This window comes from Euprymna scolopes, chromosome 45 (genome assembly GCF_053919585.1).
Source record: "Euprymna scolopes isolate OS-2025 chromosome 45, ASM5391958v1, whole genome shotgun sequence".
Lineage (NCBI taxonomy): Eukaryota > Metazoa > Mollusca > Cephalopoda > Sepiida > Sepiolidae > Euprymna > Euprymna scolopes.
In genome coordinates this window covers 48300444-48324224 of record NC_136526.1, presented here as the reverse complement: position 1 = coordinate 48324224, position 23781 = coordinate 48300444, and the positions used below count along the sequence as shown (strand labels likewise).

At 34.5% G+C, this 23781-nt stretch overlaps 1 long non-coding RNA gene across 1 annotated transcript; it reads right to left on the bottom strand.

Annotated features, from left to right (window-relative positions):
* Window positions 1–10918: 10918 nt before the first annotated feature.
* LOC145269575 (uncharacterized) lies at window positions 10919–23315 on the bottom strand. The gene is made up of 2 exons (XR_013865112.1): window positions 23018–23315; window positions 10919–12227 (listed from the first exon to the last, which is right to left on the bottom strand). It is a non-coding gene; the product is annotated as an uncharacterized LOC145269575 (long non-coding RNA).
* Between the last annotated feature and the right edge of the window lie 466 nt (window positions 23316–23781).

The window sequence follows — 23781 nt, the reverse complement described above, 5'->3', positions numbered from 1 at the left end:
TATTACATTCAACACTACACTCCCCCTGGTCTCCAGACTACACATTTGGCATGGTGGACGTGGTCGTTTGTTGCGAGACCTCATACGAAGGGGGATTTGCTGGACTACTTAATCTTCATTGGAGCTCTCAGAAGAGGCGTCGGAACCATTGACATCAGCGTTAGGGTGTACAGTCATACCATCAGGCTGGACTTCTTCATCTTCATCGGAGCTCTCAGAAGGGGTGCTGGAACTATCGGCATCAGTGTTGGGGTTTGCAGTTGTACCATCATGGGGAATAGGTCGGATGCACAGGTCCTCGTTGGATGATTCACCATTACTGCTACTCGCCAACTGGTTAGTATTCAGGGCAGGCCGGATATCCTTCACATGGCGTGGGGTACCATCGACTAGCACGGCTTGCTCACTGATGATGCCAATGATTCCCCCTCTTTGAAAGCTGTTGCAGAATCGATTTTGAGAGGCTTCACCCATACAGTGTCCCTTAACTCATATGGCCCTCGGATTTCCTGCCAATCAGGCAGACAGGCATCAATATCCTTGATGCGCACTTGATAGCAATGGATCGCATTAGTAGGTGGGCTTACAGCCGTCATGCCATCGTTTGGAGTTGCATTATATCTATAGACCGCCTCTGTGATCGTGCATTGTTTTCTTGCTGCGATCCTCTTCACGCTGCTATGGCACTGCTCTGCTATGCCATTGCCAGTCGGTACATATGCACATCTGTGTCCGAGCTGGATCTCCCATTTATCTACGAAACCTCTGAACTCCCACTACAGAAGGCCATGTCAGTCTGTGAGGATCTTTTTAGGCGGCCCCCTTTCATAAAATATAGACTCCAATTCACGGATGACACTGGAGGAATCCTGTCTTATTAACGGGCGCCAGATTAAACCTTGTCGGTCCACAATCGATCAGGGTGAGGAAGTGCTGGTTGCCATAATGAGTTATGTCCATACCCAGTTGGCTCCAAGTCGCGTCTACTCCCAGCTGACCTTTCCGCCATCTGGCTGGGGCGAGATCGATTGACGGGCATGTTTGGCATTCCTTTACTACCGCTTTCACTGCACATTTGGACACCGGCGGATTGGACAACTGCACAAAATTACATGTTCGTCTCACTCCGTGGTGTCCACTCAGGTGGTGTATCTTCATGATTTCATCCGCCACCTCAATAGAGGTTGCACATAATGGTACTGGCTCGGCTTTCTTCTTCATGGTGTCATACCATCTCTGTGGCACCCGAGTGAGTCTATCAGCAAGGTTGCAATTTAAAGTGACTAGTACCGCATCCACAGGCAGGTTGTACGCCGTTACCAGCTTTTTTACGGTCTCTAACCTCCGTCTGGTCAGCATCTTGCTGTTTGCCTTGGTGTGCACCCTGGTCTTGTCTGTCAATGTGTCTGATATCCAGTGGTACACGCATAGTTAATCTGTGTGTATGCATAATTTCCTGACTTTCCACTAGAGTGCCAGGTTGATACCTTTTATCACTGCATCGAACTCTGCCAGGTTGATATGAGCAGCGTCATTCGCCGGTCACAACCAGCAGGCGTCTTCAATCACAGCCTCATTCTTCTCCAACAGCACATCAATTGCCAGAGAGCTCGCATCGACCTACACATTCAGTTTGTCTCCCTGCATACACCAGTCTCCTTTGGCGGAGTCATCCCTTGCGATGGTCTCCTTCACCATGCAAACTAACAGATCGTCGGCTGTTTCATCATCCCAGCATTTGGTGACTGTGCTTGCCCTCCTTTTTATGATGCCTGTTGCCACACGAGTCCATCCACACACTGATAGGAGCCCCGTAAGTTTTCCACACATGGAGAATACTGCTCACCTCCTGAAGACATCGGGCAATTCAGGAACTGCAGTTCTGCGCCTCCATTTCAAAGTCCATGTTTGACAAACTTCTGCGATTGACCTTTACTCCTGATCTGAAATGGAACACGTACATCAAATCTGTTGCCAAGTTCGCTGGGAAAATGGTGGGATCGTTCTACCGCTCCAGTAGATATCTCACTGTTGATGCAATTCTCTTTCTATATAAAAGCCAAGTACGTTCAAGGATAGAGTACTGCTGCCATATCTGGACAGGAGCTGCTAAAAACAGCCTATCCTGCCTTGACAGAGTATAAAATAGACTTCCTAGCTTAGTGGGGGATGTCCTTTTCTCTTCTCTGCAACCTCTCTCCCACAGAAGAAATGTTGCGAGCCTGTCATTGTTTTATCGTTATTTCCATGGAAAGTGCTCGTCTTAGCTACTATCTCGTGTCCCCTCTCGCCAATCTTTCACGAAAAACACCCATCTAGCTGAAACAACTGTCAGTAATTTCCCTCACTCTTTATCAGTGCCTAAATCAAAACGTAGGTTCCATGAACAAAACTTCTTTCTTAGAAGTGTACGCCCATAGAATTCTCTTCCGTTTGCCTCTTTCCTACCTGACTACAACTTGGATCTCTTCAAGTCCAACATAAACAAGTTCCTGTTTAACCGCCCCCTCAAGTAAGACAATTCATCAGATCTCCATTACTAGCGATTACTACGATATTATCCCATTGATTACTGTACACGCAATAACCCTTATCCCCAAGTGGCCTCCGGGTCTTGATAATTGGTGACTACCTTGCAAAAAAAAATCCAAATAACCCCGTATTGCCTCGCTAATCTCAGAATATAGGGTCTTCCAGTTAGCCAACAACCTAGCCCTACCCACCCCCACCTATTGTATGCACTAAAACTACACCAAAATAGTTCAAGAAGTACGTCCTAACAATCAGAAAACCTGTAGTAATCCTGAGTTATCTCCCATCAGGTCCACTCAACATGTTTTCCCCTGTACTGATACAGATTTGCGTCTCTCTTGCATATTTTTGTCGTTTTGTTAGTCTTAGCATCAACACATACGCAAAGACTTGAAGGGAGAGATAGAGGATTATTATTGTGTAAGTCTAACTGTTTTGTCTTTATTTCTTTCAGGTAGTGTTCATCGTCAGTAGACAATAAACAACTGCTGGACAAATAAGTACAGTCTTATCTAGTTTTAGCGCGTCTCTCAGATTTAAAACTTAAGCCATGAATTTTAACTGATACAAAAAAGACAAGATAAAAATGGACATAGACCGGTGGGGATGACACGAAAAATACATCTATGCAATTTAAAATAAAAAAAAACAATAAAACGCATGTTAACTCCTTCAATAGAAAGGATTTTACTACATTATAGAAGATTGATACTGCGTTAAATTCAACAGTTAAGTGTAGAGACATAGGTAAGCAGTACGTTGCAGTCTAGAGGGACCGCATAAAAAATAAGGACTTGAGACGAAATCCAGCTTTCATCAACTGCAATATACAAATTCTCTTTTCACTTCGCTTCAGCCAATAAAATACATTTACTATGCGTATCTAAAAAAATCCGGCTTTGTAATAAGTCTTTATCAGGGTAATGTGCCTTTTTTTCATATTGCAAATGTAGCTTGTCTTATCCATGTGCAAAATTAAGATTTCCTTGGTTTTTAAAACATTCTATTCCTTGTATTTCTGCTCCTTTTAATACATTTAAGTAATTTTCGCTTTCAACCTATTTTTCAATCTTCATTTTGACTGTAATACTACTAGCTTGTTCTTTTTAATTGTCAAATTTCTTTATGAAACTAACTAATTCTGACAGCACATTTCACCAAATAAATTTCTTCCACCTTGCATTCATTACCTTCCCAACACGGAATGAACACAAAGTAATTACTTTTTCTTACTTAAAAGGATTTCTTCTTAATTTTGTCTGAGAATATTTCACAAAAATATTGAATAGTAATTTTATGGAAAAGCACAATTATTTTTACTTTAGATGTGAAAACTCGTGGAGACATATCAGAACAGCGTAAATTGTCTCAGCAAAGTGCTACATAAGTGAATGGATCTATTCAAGAAAAAAAGAACCGGTCCGCAAGGGTTGGACAATGGCAGGAGGACGATTAGATAAGAACAAGATAGCTGACACACATCATCAAATTGGACATGTGTGTGAAGAGGACCTTACACTTTGCCAGGTTGGTTAACCCACAAGTATCTAAACAAATTGCTAAATCAGCTATAAAAGCCTGTGGAACCTGTTGATGGATAGATACGTCACCTGTTCACCGGGAAAAGGGAAAACTCTGTATGAAGAGTTATTGAAGCAGGTTTTGGATTTGGTTAGTTGTTTTTGTTTTACGGCATATCAACCTTTTTCAGGTTATTTAATGCCGAATCTAGTTATTTTGAGGAACGATTTTTAATGGAGTATATATATTTTTTTAAGTCAGATTCTATTTAACCCATAGTTGGGACCCTAACAGGTACTACCACTCCGGGTCAGAGTGGACCTGGGAGCAATGGCAATTGAAGGGTGGCTCCATACTCCCTAAAGCCCGCAAGGTGGGGCCTCACCATCGGATATAGTTTTAGGTCATATCCAGGACCGCAGGTTTTGGATAGATATAACTCACTGCAATAGTGAGACATTTTAACAATAATCGCCTCTAATTCTTCTAGATTTGGAAAATGTCGGCCACTGTGCCAACAAGATGCGACCACCGTTATCCATTAGAAATACTGAGCAATGACACTGCATTCACTAGTAAAGTATTTAGTGTATTTGCAAAAGATTTGGGATGTGCATCTACAGTTCTGCTGTGATTATTCACTGATTCGAAAGGGGATTTTAAAACGGTGTCGTAAAACCGTTATGATCATACTGTTGAGAATAATTTGTACAATATTGGAAAGGATCTGCTGGCAGATCACCTCGCAATATGATGTTACACCTTCCACTGCTCTAGCTGAAGCACTACATACATACCATATCCAATTACAGGGCGTTGAGGCTAACTTGCTGTCTTAACCAGAGGTGACTAAAGGGAACTATAAATTGGAGACGTCTTTTTGGTTAGGGGCACGCAGTCCGTAAACATTAATGGGGTATCTCGTCACATTAAGACACAATTATTGAGTGACGAAAGCAATTCTGAGGATAGTGAGTGTTTTATCCATTAGAAATCAAATCCACTGGACAGTAATTCTGATGTCAGGAGCCTGCAATCTGATAGAGTGTCTATTGAAACTCGGACCACAGGCAAGAGTGTCTGAGTGTCTGCTTTGTTCCTCTTTAAAAAAAGTACCTAAAAAAGACGGATACTAACCCCGTTCCATGATTGCGATTATGAGATCAGGTAGGAAAAATCGTAACTTACCTGAATGGCGTGTGCGGTTTGTAGAGTTCATTCTCTTGGTGAAAAAAAAATGGTGACTCGTTTTTGTACTTGAGGATCATGCGGGAGTAACACACCATTTCTACGCAAATGAGACATTACCAGATAAAAGGAACCGTGGAGATTACGGGAGGTTGAGTTAAAACAAGAATGTATGGTAACTGACATGTGCGACAAACTGTTTCAATTATTATTAGAAAAATCGGGGGTGTGGAAAAAATCATACAACTTTATTGAAACAAACTTTCAAACTAGATTTGTTCGTATTCTAAGTGTAATTTTGTCTAATATATGTAAAAACAAAGATTTTCTTGGTTTTAAAATAATCTGTTCCTTGAACTTTCTGCTCATCTTACGGCAGTTTTTCCTTAAAATTATTTTCTCTTTCAACCTAATTTTCAATCTTCATTTTGACTGCAATACTTGTTTGTTCTTTTTAATTGTCAAATTTCTTTTTAAAACTAACCAAGTCTGAGAGTGCATTTCACAAAATCAATTTCTCCCTCCTCCCAAATATTACCTCCTCCCACATAGCATGAACACGGAATTATTTTGTTTTTTTTTTACTTATGATTTTCGTTTAATTTTGTTGGAGAATATTTCACAAAAATATTGAATAGAAATTTTATAATAAAGCAAAATTATTTTTAATAGTGCTTTTATTTCCAAATACTTTTGAAAGCAGTATTAAATCAAATGCGGATGTATTTATATACTTAGCAAAACTGACTTCATAAAGTTCGGGGAATCATTTTTTGAAAAGATTTCAGTGTAATTTTTTTTATATAATTCACAAAAATATAGAATACAATTTTTATAGAAAATATATTTTAAAATTTTTTTATTTCAAATATTTTTTTAAACAACATTTAATAAAATGCGGATTTATTTTCTATATTTAACAAAACTAGCTTTATTATAATAAAAAGGAATTCAACATTCTACCACAAGGAATTTTAGTTTAACAAAAAGTTCTTGACTATTACTGATGTAATCATCGTAAACCACGCAGATTCGAAATTGCCTGACAAAAACGTATATAAACACAAGCTAAATAAAAGGAATAAAATACTTGTTTTCAATTCAATATCAAATTATGCAAAATGGTTTCAAACTATTAATTCATTTTTTAAGTTTATTGCACCAATAATTTTTATTAAAATACTAGGATTTCAGCCCGGTGTAGCCCCGGTGTTTGGAGGTGTATGTTGAGCAAAAAAAAACGGTCAATTTTTTTTTACTTTGACCCCTATTATGACCTCTTAACATTTATTGTTTTGGGCTCAAATCAAGTTACGTTAGATCCATATCCAAGGAACGTATATCTAAAATTTCAAGTGTTTTAGACCCAAAATTGGCGAAGGAGTTTGGTAGAGTTCTCAACGATCAAATCTTCGAACTTTGACCCCTTAACAACAAGATTTCAAGCCGAAAACGGGTTACAAAGATTTTCTTAAATCTTAGTACCCTGTATATCAAATTTCGAGTCAGTAGATTTAAAATTGACAGAGTTGTTGCGTAGGAAAATGTACACAGACACGTTCAATTTATATATATATATATATATATATATATATATATATATATAATAGATACTAGCATGGGTGGCCGGCGTTGCCCATGTATTTGGAGGTGTATGTTCAGCAAAAAAAAAGCGTTCAATTTTTTTTTAAATTTGACCTTTATTATGACCCCTTAAAATTTATTGTTTTGGACTCAACTCAAGTTATTAAGTTAGATCCATGTCCAAGGAACCTATATCTAAAATTTCAAGTGTTTATACCCAAAATTTGTCGGAGGAGTTTAGTAGAATTCTCAAAGGTCAAATTGTTGAACTTTGGCCCCTTAATAGCTACATTTCGGCCGAAAACAGATTACAAAGATTTTCCCAAATCTCAGTACCCTGTATATCAAATTTCGAATTTGTAGACTGAAAATTGACAGAGTTATTGCGTAGGGAAATGTACACAGACAGACACGTCCACTTTTATAGATATACAGATAGCATTTCATTTCGGTAACATTATAAATATCTCTGAAAAAATAGAAAAACCATAAACAAATACAGATTTAAAGCTGCATACATTGTGTATGCATTTCGGGGGATCTTTTATATTTGTGTTAAAGTATACAAGTATAATGAAGAAATATGATTGCAGAAGTCATCTTTTCTTATTAAATAAAATATAATTTCTTATTACATGTCCGAAACATAAGACTCACATTTTATAAGTTAGTAAACGTTATTTTCTTTGTCATAAAAAATTTAATCGCATTTTTCTTTTACTTAAAATATTTTTCACGTTCAAATTTAAGTTATAATTTTAGGACTCAAACATTGAACTTCGTGTACAATTAACAAGGTATGTGTAAGACATTTTATTGTTTTTTTTTATTTTAGTATGTATCCTGTTGTGATATAACCAACTTGCTTTCTGTCTGATAGATTAGGAACATATATGACAATAATATGGTGTTTTTCACATTTTTCACAAGAATGAGCAACTTCATGTTTATGTAAAAACTCTTAACAATATATCGTTGAGCACTTTCAGTTGAAATATATCCGATCAATTCAGCTTGTATGCACATATCATCATATGAGGATTAGATTACCCTAAAAGACATTAAAAACATTTAAAAATAAATGTTTAAATTTCAACACTATTTCTCACAGTTAAATGAAAGAATTTTAAGTCCACTTGATGTAAGCTGTGGTTTTTCTGTAGCCGGATAATTACGCATGGTCGCGCGTGATTTGAAAGTCTGGGTAGGTACTTCCATTCAACATCATGATGAAGAATAAGAGAAAATAAATGTGTATATATATATATATATATATATATATATATATATATATACGGATTGAAAAAGGAGTGTATATCTCCGAAATATATCTCTCTCTTTAAAAATAAACATTCGTTTATTTTATAAAGGTTAAAAAAATCCCCTTGTTATTTGGCTTTAAAGTGTTAAATGTAACATGTCTCTTATTTGATTTTCAAATTTAACTCAACGCCTTAAATTGATAAACCTACCCAAACTTTGCGATCACGCGTAATTATCCGACTACAAAAAAAAGACAGCTAAGATCAAGTGAACTTAACTTAAAATTCTTCCATTCAACATCATGATGAGGAATATATATATATATATATATATATATATATATATATATATATATACAGATTGAAAAAGGAGCGTATATCTCCAAAATATATCTATCTTTAAAAATAAACATTTGTTTATTTTATAAAGGTTAAAAAAAATCCCCTTGTTATTTGGCTTTAAAGTGTTAAATGTAACACGTCTCTTATTCGATTTTCCAATTTCACTCAACGCCTTTAATGGATAAACATACCCAGATTTATATATATATATATATATATATATATATATATATATATATATATGTGAATAAAAAGGAAAAACCTAAAACAGTAAAAACAAAAATAAAATCAACGTTTCGTCCCCATTTCAAGGACATCATCAGGATTTCTAGGCGAGGATGTACAGGAAGACGGTCATATCACATGCGAAAGAGGAGAAGTTTAGTTCTCTTTCTGTTCTGGAGAGAAAAAAATTTCATGATGAAAAGAGAATTTATATCATGAAATTTTTTTCTCTCCAGAACAGAAAGAGAACTAAACTTCTCCTCTTTCGCATGTGATATGACTGTCTTCCTGTACATCCTCGCCTAGAAATCCTGATGATGTCCCTTGAAATGGGGACGAAACGTTGATTTTATTTTTGTTTTTACTGTTTTAGGTTTTTTCCTTTTTATTCACATAACGTCTAAAGCATCATTTATATCTTGCTTTATTTTATTCATATATATATATATATATATATATATATATATATATATATATATATATATATATACAGTTGTGCCCGATATTATTCATACCCCTCCTTGAAAATTGAGTTTATTAGGTGTAACTTTGTAAGAATTTATTGTTTACGTCCATATTGATACATATTCTTAATAAACCTCTTCTGATCATTTTCGTCATTTTAAAATCTCGGGATACTTGTAATAAAAGAAATATACAGCTATTTATAAAATCTGCAATGTTCAAAAATAATCATACCCCCTTATTTTTTCAGTATGAATCGAGTTTCTGACTGTTTGTTTCCTGTTTGATTCTTATTTTGAATGCTTTTATACAACCTTTGATTAATTTCATTTCGTTTTTTGCATTTTTCAGAAATTAAAATGATATCAACTGAAAACCAATAAAAGAATAAAAATTATTAGAATGGGGAAGAAAAAAGAGCTTAGTAATAATCTTAGGACTAAAATTGTGAATTCACATAAGGATGGTTTAGGTTACAAGTCAATTTCCAAGAAATTTGAGGTCCCTACAGCAACAGTACAGAGCATCATCAAAAAATTCCAGAGCCACCACACAACAAACAACTTGATTGGTAGAGGAAGGAAAAGGAAACTGTCTGCTAGAGCCACCAGGAATATTGTAAGAAGTGTTAATGCAAATCCAACCACCACTACTAAGGACATTTTAGAAAATCTGGAGTCTTCTGGCATAAAAATATCAAGGCAAACATTGCAAAGGACTCTGCATGAAAATGGTCTGAAAGGAAGAAGACCAAGAAGGACTCCATTGCACACCGGAAAACACCTTGCAGCACGTCTAAAGTTTGCTAGGACCCATGTGAATTCTTCAGAGTCCGTTTTCTCAAGTATTTTGTGGACTGACGAAACAAAAATTGAATTTTTTGGCCATATGGATGCTTCTTACGTTTGGAGGAAGAAAGGAGAAGCTTACAACCCAAAGAACACCATATCCACGGTGAAACATGGTGGTGGTAGCCTAATGTTTTGGGGCTCCTTTTCGGCTAGTGGTTCAGGTAGTTTGGTCAAGATAGATGGAACCATGAAGAAGGAGCAATATTTGGAGATACTCCAGAAAAACATTAGACAGGATGCGGAGAAGCTCCATTTAGGACCAAACTGGGTCCTTCAACAGGATAATGATCCAAAACATACTGCCAAAATAGTCAAGAAATGGTTTGAGGATAATCACATTAATGTTTTGGAATGGCCTAGCCAGAGTCCCGACCTGAACCCTATCGAAAACCTCTGGCACATATTGAAAACTGAGGTTAAAAAGCGGAAACCTAGAAATTTGAGGGATTTGGAGAACTACTGCATTGAAGAATGGTAAAAAAACAGTGTTGATGCTTGTAAAAACCTTGTTGATAAATATCCAAAACGGTTACAGGCAGTTATTAAGAATAAAGGGCATGCTATTGACTATTAGTAAGAGTGGTATGAATAATTTTGAACTAGTGCCATTATTGTTTTTCTTTGTATACTGTTTCAAACTTGCATAATTTATTTATTTGTTGAGTTTAAATTAAATGCTTATGCTTGATTTATTGTTTGAAATCCCTTTAATATTGTCTACCTTCTGGTTTGAGCAATATTCTTATAGAAATCTCAAAGATCCGAGGGGTATGAATAATATCGGGCACAAGTGTATATATATATATACATATTCACATATGTAAGACAGCCGCTGACTGCATAATACATTTTCAAATGTGTTGCAACATATATTGTTGTATTGTAATTAAATCAAATACCTTTTCCAGCATCAGCATATTAAACAGGAATAAACACATACTTCCCAGAAAGAGTTTTATATTTTTTATCATTTTGTTCAAGTTATATTTTCTTTTCAATTTTCTTGTAATTTTGGTCAAGTTAGAGATGGGGCACTGTATCTCATACCAAATATGCGTCCTCCATCTTATTCTTTCCAACTGAGATATTATTTTAAGATTTTGACAACTTATTTAAGTGCAATTCTTTTAATTTCGTTTGCACTTGTTTCATTATGTTTGTAAAGTGGTTGTTTTATAGAGCTTGTATTTAAATGTGCTTCAACACAGTGAATTTGTAAAAGCTTTACAAGAATATTATTTTGTTAACATATTTGATTACTTTGAAAAATAAGGCAAAGATATTTAACAAGATTACTGTTTCTTTTTACTATGTGTTCGCATATGTCGAGACATATTATGTTTCACCGCAAAAGAAGAGCCACATATATCACACGAATATGGCTTCTCTCCAGTGTGCGTTCGCATATGACTGACCAAATGTTGTTTCTGTGTAAAATCAGTGCCACATGTTTCACAAGAATATGGTTTCTCTCCAGTATGAGTTCGAAAATGTCGTAACATATCCTGCTTTTGTGTAAAAGAAGAGCCACATACTTCACAAGAATATGGCTTCTCTCCAGTATGCGTGTGCATATGAATGAGCAAATTTTGTTTATTTATAAAAGATGATCTGCATACTTCACAAGAATATGGTTTTTCTCCGGTATGTGTTCGCATATGAATTACCAAGTATGGTTTATGTGTAAAATAAGAACCACATACGTCACAAGAATATGGTTTCTCTCCAGTGTGTGTTCGCTTATGACTGATCAAATGTTGTTTATTTGTAAAAGAATAGCCACATATTTCACAAGAGTATGGTTTCACTCCAGTATGTGTTCGCATATGAATGACCAAATTATATTTTTGTGTAAAAGAAGAGCAACACACTTCACAAGAGTATGGTCTCTCTCCACTATGTGTTTGCATATGTCGCATCATATGAGTTTTCCTTCTAAAAGAAGAGCCACATACTTCACATGAATATTTTTTTTTACCGGTATTTGGTCTATTATTCATTCTGAAGTTGAATTATTTACGATTTTCTCAGAATTCAAAAAGGTCAATTATGTTAACTAGTATTTAATTACATAAGACTTGGAATATAAGAAATACATACACGGTTGTCAGGAACAATTCTTTCAATATATTTTACTAAAGTCAATTTAATGAAAGATAAAACAAGTATAATTAACAAAGATATCATTTCTCTCGTTTCCAGCTTTTCACTTTATAGAATTTGCATTTGTCTTTTGTTCTATTGATAGCTGATTATTCTACAAAATGAAAAAAGTAAATTAAAATGAAATAGAGTTTATTTTATACGTGTTCTTTGCATAAATTATTTTAAATGTTAAGGTGTTTACACAGTTAATTTTAAATGAACAAAAAATAAGTATTTGCATTGTAGGCTAAAAGCAAAATTGTGTAGTTTTTAATTATTAATTAGGTTCCAAATTTAATGTTGCAATACTTACCCACAAAAACAATCCTTTTTTTTATTAATAATAATAAAAATATCAACTAAACTTTCATTCATGAATTCTAAAATATGTTATTACAATTTTTATTATACTTCCAAAATAAACTATTAAAGTTGTTTTAAAATAGAAATATTTAAAAAAAAAAAAAGTAATGAAATTAATTGAATTTTACGAGCTCAGTATTTTTCAATTTTTAAACTTTAAAAATCTATCAAAATTTTTCTATTGATTCAATTTTTATGATATTTTCAGGGTCAATGTGAAATTTAATGCTTTTTCCAATAAAACGAATATAATATTTTAGGAAAACGTTTTATTTTATTTCAACCCCCCCCCCATTTTCAAGTGTCTATTAAAAAGTAAATAATTAATTTACTCACCAAAGTTTTATATACCACAAATTGAAAATAAAAGATCTATAAATAATATATTCAAATTTAAAACAAAAAAAGTAGTGTTTTTTAGAAATTTACCTGTAATGTCCGGAGTTTAAAACCTTTTTGTTAAAAAACCACGTTGTTTGTTTCTGTTTTTTTTTTTAATGAAACCTTGATCCTTGCTCCTTTAATTGAAAAAAAATTAGGGTTTGAATTACATTTTTCGAGGAGTTATAAGCTTGGAAAGACGGGGTGGAATTATTCAATATTTTTCACGAAATTTCTGACACACCTTGTAATGCATAATTTATATCTAAATAAAGAAATAAAATTTAATCATCATTTGGACATATGTCATCAAATCTTAATTTATCCGGTGTTTCCACAACTTTCTTTTTTTAAATGTGATTTCAATAATAATATAACTGAATTCATAATCATATCTTATTATACCAATACTTGACTCAATGTTGAGCAGCAAGGCTAAATCTATCAACTCTTGCTCAGTACAAGTTGGTCAGTTACTTAAGTCACTGAGGATGTGTTTCATTGTCTGTCTTCGATATTTTTAAGGGTAGTTGGTCATAAATAGGAATTCATTTGGATATTAGGAGATGTCATAAAAACAATCAGATAAAGATAATCCGAGTGTTCTAGTGATTACTCAATGTTTGTTTGTCCTGGTTCGATTGATTTGGCATGCACCCATTCAGTCACATCTGTAGCCAAGTATTGCGCAGCAGCGAAACAAAGTGCTAAGGCTGTTGTGCCCAAGGTTTGAATTTGTAAATTTAGTCAGCATATTTTCCATGTAGCAATATTTTTGCATTGTTCTTCTTCAATGTGACAGAAAAACTGACATTTTTAGTCTATTGCCATTTCAGGCAATATTGAGCTTCCTTGTGGCGTAATAGTTGCTGAAGAGAAGTGCACACACTTGCATCTCTTCTGGGTTAACAGTGAGAACTTTTTTTGTAGTAGTCTGTCAGAGTATTGGAAACGTCTGAAAGTCATCTCTCATTTTGAATTACAGACAAAGGTCATTTGCATAGATGAATCACCTATCAGGAGTGAAACTTTACGAGTCAATCCAAAAATTAAGTCAGAGGTTGGAGTCCCTAATGCAGTTCTTTGGTGACTAATGCTTTACTCTGCAACTTCTATATGGTCTATGCTTTTCCCTCTGATAACACTTGATATGTGGCGATGGGAGATCTGCTGCTGGGAAAAGATCCTGTCCTTATAGCACTGGAGAGGACACTCCAGAAAAGAGCCTGTCCTTATAGCACTGGAGAGGACACTCCAGAAAAGAGCCTGTCCTTATAGCACTGGAGAGGACACTCCAGAAAAGATCCTGTCCTTATAGCACTGGAGAGGACACTCCAAAAAAGAGTCTGTCCTTATAGGAACCAGAGAGGACACTCCAGAAAAGAGTCTGTCCTTACAGCACTGAAGAGGGCATTACAGAAAAGAGCCTGTCCTTATAGACACCAGAAAGGATACTCCAGAAAAGAGCCTGTCCTTATAGGCACCGGAGAGGACACTCCAAAAAAGAGCCTGTCCTTATAGGCACTGGAGAGGACACTCCAGAAAAGAGCCTGTCCTTATAGCACTGAAGAGGACACTCCAACGCCTTTAAAATGATTGGTCATGGGTCATTGCTTAAATTGATGTAGAGCAGATGCTTAAAAGGCTGATTTCTGCTAGTGGGGTGGAGTATCATTCTTTCATTGGGTAGTTACTGCTCACTTAAGTCAGACACCCCTGGTTAGTTAGGGTCTATCCCATCATTGGCGATCTGTCTTACTAGGTGTATAAGATTAAGGACTTGTAAACGTCTGACAGATTGGCTCATAATCCTACACTAGGAAATAAACTTATAAACCAAACAAAGGCAATCAAGAAATCTGCTTTGAAACTTGCTTTATAGAATGTGACGACTGATGCATGCGCAATGGACGACACTCAAAAGACAGCAATCATTAACAATAAGTTTTTGAGAGTTGAAGTGGACATTGCCGTATTGCAAGAGTCCCATATTACAGAGATGGACTCACTCCAAAGGAGAATGCACACCTTAATCTAGTGTGGCAAAGCGGCTGATTAAGTCAAGGAGAACACTGTTGGTTTGGCTATAAGTAATATGCTACTAACCATAACCGAGCCTTGCTAGGAGGGAACAGAGAGGATGTTATCTCTATGCTTAAACACCATCAATGGCCCAGTGACACTTTTTAGTATGTACGCTCCCCGACATTCTACTACACCACAGATATGAAAGATTATTTCTTTGAGCAATCTGCTTTGAACCGGATGCAACCATCTGCTAGTTTGATGATTCTTGGTGATTTCAACGTTCGAGTGTGGGCACACAATACTTCTTGGGCATTTTGGCATAGAAAACAATGAAAATGGTCAATAGATCCCTGAACTGTGTACTCTTCATAATCTATGCATTACCAAAAAGTTTTTCAAAACCAAATGGCAGCAGAAAGTCTCTTAGCAGCATCTACACTCAAGACAGTGGCACCTACTGGACCTGATTCTCACTGAGCGTTTGCAGCTGAGTAACGTTTATTCCATATGTTCCTACCTTGGTGTGTAGTACAATTCAGATTTAACCCAAGACAGTGCATCATGCTAGGCTACCAGGCAAACCAAAAGTCAATATGTCTAAGATAAAGGATCTTCACAAGATGGTGTTGTTTACTAGGTGACTGATTAAGGCTCTAAAGACTAGTCCATCCGAGTGGAATGCTGAGTAAAGGTGGAAGCAGATCTACAATGTGATTCACACCACCGTATTTTCAATCTTTGGTAGAAAGCAGATCAGGATCCATGACTGGTTTGACACTTATGCCTCTGAGCAGATTCCACTGCTGGAAGACCCGGATTAACAATAAAAAAATAAAGTGTATGACTCGGATTAACCATAAAATAATAAAGTGTATGACCCGGATTAATCACAAAAACAGACACTAAAATCCACACTGCAACCCTCCCTGCAGCCCACATCAAACCCCAGTGTGCTGTCAGAGTTGTGTCAACTGGACTGACCTCTGTCAGGATATTCAACAGATCGCTGACACTGGTAACATCACGCATGTCTATGATAGCATCAAGAAGACACTTGGTCAGACACACAAAATAGCCCATCTAAAGTCAGCCAGTGGAAGGTCCATCATCAACAACCAGCAGACACACAGATGGGTGGAGCACTATGCTAACCTCTACAGCTGCAATAAGTACACAGGAATCTCACTGTTGAGCATCATAGGAAAGCTCTTCACCTGCATGGCCCCGAAACAACTTCAGAAGCTTACTGAATTTTTTCAACAATAAGAAATCGTATCCAGAATCACAGTGCAGCTTCAGGATCAAATGTTTCACACTTTCTCCTCCGGCTCCATGAGAAATGTAAAAAGCAAAAGCAGTCCTTACACATAGCATTTATTGACCTTACCAAGGCCTTTGCCTTTGTGATCAGATATTTAAGGTTCTGGACAGGATCGGACATCTTCCCTGCAAAAAAGTTGCGAAAACCTAACGTCGTCATCTCCCCTAACAGGGATATACATGAGACTGGGGACCGCTTGTAATTTTCATACTCCCATGAAACTTCCTGCTTCGGAGGAAGCCGGTTAAACCTTGAATAGGGTTGGTGCTAACTGCACACACGCACACAATCGTTAGAAGTGGCAATTTGGTAAATTGGATTATTTAAAAGGACAGTTCATCAATACGTTGGACTTGAAGACCACCAATTTGTAGTCAGATGGAAAACAGTCAAACGGAAGAGAGTTCCACAGGCGTGCAGTTCTAAGAAAGAAGCTCTGTTCATGGAATCTATGTTTTAGTTTAGGCACAGATAAAGAGTGGGTAGAATTATTGATAGTGGTTTCAGCTAGGCGAGTGTTTTTTGTGAAAATTTGTCAAGGGGGACTATAGATTGAAGCTCAGGCGAGCACTTGCCACGAAAATAACGATAAAGCAGAGGCAGGCTCGCAACGTCTTTTCTGTGAGAAAGAGGTTGCAGGGAAGAGAAAAGGAATTCCCCCACTAAGCTACAAAGTCTATTTTGAACTTTGTTGAGGCAGGATAAGCTGCTTCTTGCAGCTTGTCCTCAGTTTTGATTCAAAGACTCGTGTAAATGAGATATGACTTTCAAATGAATGGATAATAATTAGGCGTGTAGCCGTCTTCTTGACAAGGGAATAAAGTCACAATAGCAGTAAAAGGTTACCAAAGATTTTCAAGTAAATGATTAATCCTTAAAGAACCAACTGTGAAGTTGGAAGGTGAATAAATCAACAGTAAAACGAACATGGTAAGTGCACAGCATAATTTGTTAAAAAAATATAAATATCCGCACTGAAATTTGTCTTAAAATTCAGTAATATGCTTATGTATGTGTGTCGTGCGATGGTTTAAAGTAGCATGAGATGTGGGGGAGGGGGGTATTTAAACCGAATAACTCCCCATCTCGAAATCATTTTTTTTAAATGTAGTTTAAGCCATTAGATTTTTGATTAGGCTACGTTAATAAACAAACAACATATTTGACAAATTTTCAATATCGATTTTTTTTTTCTGGGCAAAAAACAAAAATAAATAAATAAATAAATAAAATAAATAATTCGAGAAATTTCAACCAAATTACAGAGCACGTGAACTTTTTGCCCCCCCCCCTTACAATTTTTTTTCTTTTCATTTTTATTTCCGTGGATTATTATCGCTACCAGATTATTAAAAAAAAATGAAACAGAAATCAATATTTAAAGATTTAGAAGGGGGGGTTCAATTTCATTTACAACATTCTAGTAAATCGATCCCCCATTTGTTGAACTTGAATATACAATAGTCCTGTTTGGACTTTGGGTCTTTCAGCCCCCCCCCCTATCTCAGCCTCACCATTAATAATATTATTATTAATAACTTGCATTTTTTTTTACTTTGAGAAAAGTTCGGTCCCCCCCCCCATTATTTTTCTTTTAATTATTTACGTTATTAAGCTCCTTCCACCGCCATTATTATTATTATTATTTATTAAAAAAATTTTCAATGATTAAGCTGTAAAATATTGTCAAGTCAAAATATTAATTGCTCAAAACAAATTTTGTTCATGTGCATGCAAGCTTATTCAAAAGCCAATAGATTGTAGCAGAAACAAATAGAACTCTTTTTCTTGTGTGTCAGTGCCTCCCCTGATTGTGCGATATGGCACATACTGACCAATCAGAGGCATAGCGCAGGGATATTCCTTACCCAATTTAGGAACTATAACTGCTTCCGTCCCGGACAAGAAAAACTCTTCCCTTTTTTCCAATGAGATGTCAAAGAGAGCGGACCTGTTTCCTCACTCTCTCTCTCTCTCTCTCTCTCTCCCTACATCGGTATCGACGGTCCCCACTTGCCGAGGATGTTATAAGTGTAAAAAAACAACTTTCAATAAGGAGTGGGAGCTTCTTTGAAGGGTCGCACCTTAATTTATCAGTGTTTTTATTGTTATTTTTTATTTTGTCAACTACCTGTGGCATGTTCAGAACTTTGAATGGAATTTCATCTAAATCTGTAAAAAAATAAAATGTTGGTTAGAGCACTCAATGTTATTTATATACTCTGATGCTCCAGAATTCATGATGTTCTCTCGTTTAGAATACAGATAATCTCTCAAATAGTCGTAAATAAATAAATAAAAATAATTAGGAACGGGGGGAGGGCAGACTGAAGTTTTTCCAAAGTAAAAAAAAAATCGCAAATTAATAAAAAAAAAAAAAAATAATGGCGATGGGGTGGGGAAGGGCTGAAGGACCCAAGGTTAAAACAAGGCTATCGTAAATTGGTTCAAGAAATGAGGGTGTCAACTTACTAGAATATTGTATGTGCAATTGAACCCTCTTCCAAATATTGTTTTTTTTGTTTTTTTTTTATCTGATAGCTTAGTGACCAATCGATAATAATCTGCAGAAATAGTTGAAAAATATGTAAATGGGAGGAAAAAATTGTAAAGAGGCGCGGAAAGTTCACGTGAACCCATATTTCGTTTATATGCAAACATGGATTCATTGGCACTTTTTTATACAACGGCATTGCGCAGAGGGAGACAACTCCATTTTACTAAGAGATTCGTTCATTTTTTCATCTCATACTTTAGGACGCTAAAACCAACGATATTTCCCCCCCCCCAAAAAAAAGAAAGCCTCTACGGTTATTTTTTATGTAACAAAGCTGATAACATTTATAATACAAAATGCAGTCTTTATGCGACTATTAAGAAGATCGTTTTTGTTTTCATGTCACAATTTACGACGTTAGAATCATTAGATGAAAACATTTAAAAAAGAAAGTTGCGGCAACGTTTTTTCTACATTTTTTCGACTCATTTTTTTTTTAATTAAAAAGGAAAGTAGGGTTTGTGTTACTATACACTAGGCACCGCCAAAAAATGGCCGCAAAATCAAGTTGTTGTTTTTTAAAACGAAATTACATTTATTAAAATCCATTATTTCTGAGTAACTTTTTTTTTCCAGAAAGATAAAACCCTGAATTTTTTCATATAGAAAACAGCATAATGTAAAACTTTTTCTACTATTTTTAATTCAATTTTAAATGTTAAATTTTCCCAAAAAGTTAACAATTGGCGTTTTTTGTCTTGCACAAAAAACGTACATAAATATTTAAAAAAAAAAAGGTTTTTGAAATAATTAATTCATTTATTTATTGTCTAACTAAGATTTAGGATGATTTTCTAAAAAAATATGCAAAAATATTATAATATAAGTACCTGGATTTCAAATAATTCCACTTATTCATATATGTAACCAGTTATTTCGCGTCTAGATCGACACTGTTTACGTTTGCGTTTGATAAGAAGCAAACTATGGAAGACCAAACAGGCCGAAAAAAATTATTTTTCAGTGACGAAAATTTCAATGTATTATTAAGCTGAGGCTGGCCAGTACCAGATGGGTGACCATTTGTATGAGTTTGGTTTTTAATGAATATGTGTGTGGGGGCCAGGCTCCCCAAAATGTGGGGGGGGCAATTTAAAGCAGAATAAAAAAAAATTATTTCAGCGCGTTTGGTCCACCGTAGTCGAAAGGCGGCAAACGTTTTCAAACGGGATCGAAAAAAATGATGCTATTTTTAACACAAAGGGCACAATATTTATCGAATTTTTTTTTGGGTATCGATTCTTCAAAGCCCTGTTTAATAATGGTCATGCATTATTCGGCTCGCTAAAAAAAAATTGTTAATTTATTTATCAAAGATTTTAAAATGGCTTTTTTCGTATAAATATTAAAAAAAAATTTTTTTGTTTTGCTTAACTTAAATTAATTATTCACCGAATTTCACACTTCAAAACTCAAAAGCGGGATAATTAAACACAATCGAAGTTCTGATATTCAGACGTCAAAATAAGGTATGCAAACAACTTCTTTTTTTTTTTTTAAATCTATAATTCTGTCCCTTACAACAACACAATATGTTTTGTTCAGTTTCAGATGATTATTTTAAGCATATTTGTTCCCACTTCAAAACAAGGGGGAGGGGGTTGTAAGCAAAAATATATATATATATAAATATCGTTTATGAAAAATAAGTACACCGTTATAAAGTTCATTCTTCTCTTAATAATCGCTGAAAATTTCGTATTGATCGGATAATTACCTGATTTTTGGTAGATTTTTAAAAAGACGGTCCGTCAAAAAGTACTGACCTACCCCCCCCCCCAGTTTTGGTGGTGCCTACTATACACATAGATTCGAAAAAATGGTGAAAAATCAAATAACAAATAAATGTCATCAAAGGCAACATAAGTTAATCTTCTATCTATCTGCAAAAGTTTTTAATGTTTTTACTCACTTTAAAACGTAATCGGTTCGAAAATCATACAGTGTTTACCGGTATATTTGAAAAAGTAAAATGGCGGTGTGCTCGCTGTTGAATACGGAAAGTTTGGGAAAATGAGTTCAAACTAAATAATTATACAAAATACTATTAGAAACTCACTCAATATATGTTACCGTGACATAGGCGGACATATATTCGGTGGGTTTCTGACAGTTTTTTGTGTAATTATTTAGTTTGAACTCATTTTCCCAAACTTACCATGTTCAACAGCAAGCACATTGCCATTTTGCTTTTTCAAATATATCGATAAACACCGTATGATTTTCGAACCGATTACACGTTTTAAAGTGAGTAAAAACACTAAAAACTTTTGCAGATAGGTAGAAGATTAACTTATCGTGTATTTGATAACATTTATTTGTTATTTGAGTTTTCACCAATTTTTCGAATCTATGTGTATAGTAACACAAACCCGGAAAGTACAATTGTTTCCAATAAAACGTTTTAGTAAAACAAGGATGAAAAAAAAAAAAGGCTGCAGCGGCTTTTTTTTTTTTTTTTTACTGAACAAATTTTGTGTTTAAATTATTCATGTAAAAAATATTTCATATAAAATAAATCGCAATTTTTTAAAAATAAAAATTACAATTCCTCTACAACTATCGCCGCATTTTCATTTTTTTGTAATGTTAAAAGCTAAATGTTGGTGTGTTTAATATTATAAGCTTTGTTACAGTCAAAAAAAAAAAAAAAAAGTCGCCACAGCTTTAAAAAAAGTTTCATCCTTGTTTTATTAAATAGTTTGTTTACTAAAATCACAATTTCCTCTTTAACTATCGTTGCATTTGCCTTTATTTTCTCAAAAAATCTTAGCATAACATTTATTTGTTAATTTAAAAAAAAAAGTAGTTAAAAAAACGGTGCTAATGCAGAGAGTGATCCGCGCTATTTTTTAAATCGTATTTCTAAGTTTAATTAAAGTTTTATTATGTTTTTTTTTATTTAATTGTAAGGTTAAAGTACAGAATAGGTACAAAACACCCTCCCCTCCCCATGTTAAGAACGGATTTTAAAATAATAACGTTATTATTTCAGCACTGATCACTCACTGCATGAGTACCAAAAAAAAAAAAATAAATAAAAAAAAAAAACGTACTTGTAAAAATTCCATTTCTTTTGTAATGCCTTCATTCTTTGGGGTTTAAGCTTAAAGACTAATTTTTTTATAGAACCTCGCCATAATATTTAGTTTTTAATAAAAATGTAGTAAAAAAGAAGAAAAAAAACTAGTAAAAGTTGCCTCAACTTTCTTTTTCAATTGTTTTCATCTGATGAAAATATCGTTGGTTTTAGCGTCGTAAATTGTGATATGAGAACAGAAACGATTCTCTTAATAGTCGCATGAAGACTATGATTTGTATTATTAATGTTCCTATTTACAATGCCTCCCCACAGGACAGAGTTAGACACCAGGGTCGTTTTTTAATGTGAAGAAAAGGAACAAAAATAAAAGTTGTCTCAGTCGTGAAAGATAGAAATCTTTCACGACTGAGAACAAGAAATTGAAGTGCAGCAATGTTATCAACTTTGTTACATTTAAAAAAAAAAGAAAAGAAAAAAAACGCCGCAGCTTTCATTTTTTAATGTTTTGACTTAATAAAAATATCGTTGGTTTTAGCATCCTAATTATGAGCTGAAAAAATAATTTCTCTATAACTATCGTCGCATTTTCATTTTCTTGTGATGTACCTATTTACTATGCCTCCCCACAGGACAGAGTTAGACACCAGGGTCGTTTTTTAACGTGGGGAAAAGGTACAAAAATAAAAATTGTCTCAGTCGTGAAGGATTTCTCCTCCACCGAAAGAGAACAAGAAATAGAAGTGCAGCATCTGAAGAACAGATACTACACTTTGATCTTGTCCCGAAGGCCAAGTTCGTGTGATGTAGATGAAAACAAAAAAAGTTGCCGCAACTTTCTTTTTCAATTGTTTTCATCCAATGAAAACATCGTTGGTTTTAACGTCGTAAATTATATGAAAACAAAAAGCGATTCTCTTAATAGTCGCGTAAAGACTACATTATTATCAACTTTGTTACATTAAAAAATTACCGTCGAGGTTTTCTCTTTTTGATATTTTGATTTAATAAAAAAATATTGTTGCATTTTGCGTCCTAAATTATGAGATGAAAAAAAAAATGAACGAATTTCTTAGTAAAATGGCGTTGTCTCCCTTTCCCCATTAACCTCGTATAAAAGAGCGTCGATTCAAAATAAAGTGAAACATAATGATTTGAACGCGCTTTAAAAAAAAAAAGCATCTAACGCAATTAAATTCAAGTAATACTTACTTTCTGTTTGACAATCTGCTTTTAACAACAGCAAAAAAATAAATAAATTATGAGATGTGTTAATTAAAACGAGATGAGTTTGAGCGGTAAACAATCAACATTTTAAGATGGTGGCCTGAAAAGTAAATTCGCAGAAAATATTTTAATTTTCTGCGAACTTATTTTCATTTTTTTTGTATTTCAAGTTTTTCTTTGTTTTTTTTTGTTTTTGTTTCCTTACATATTGTTTTACATTAAAAATTCTGATTTTAATGTTTAAATTTATTCAGGATATTTTTAACAATAAAAAGAAATCACTAGGCGTCTCCACGGCGATGTGTGAACAACCGTCAGCATTGCAATCATTGCATTACACACATTAATGCCGACGTCATCATTTCGTGTGTTTGTCTCAATTTCTATGGATGGACATTCGCGTTACAATTGTTAATGGAAGTAACGTTTTTATTTTTGTTATATATAAAAAATAATATAAAACTTAACTTTTGTAAAACAAATAGATTTTAATTAACGAACTACACAGACTAGAGTTAATAAAATACAGTTAATTTTAACGTCTGCTGTTGACATATGTATTTAAAGATAATGTTCCCTACAAGCCTCCATACATTTTTGAAAAAACAGCGCGAAACATAAGGACCACTCTCTATCAATTTAAATAATAAAATCAAAACGAATTTTTTAGACCGATTTTAGATGTACAATTTTTATTATCTCAATAGTCTTATATATATATATATATATATATATATATATATATATAT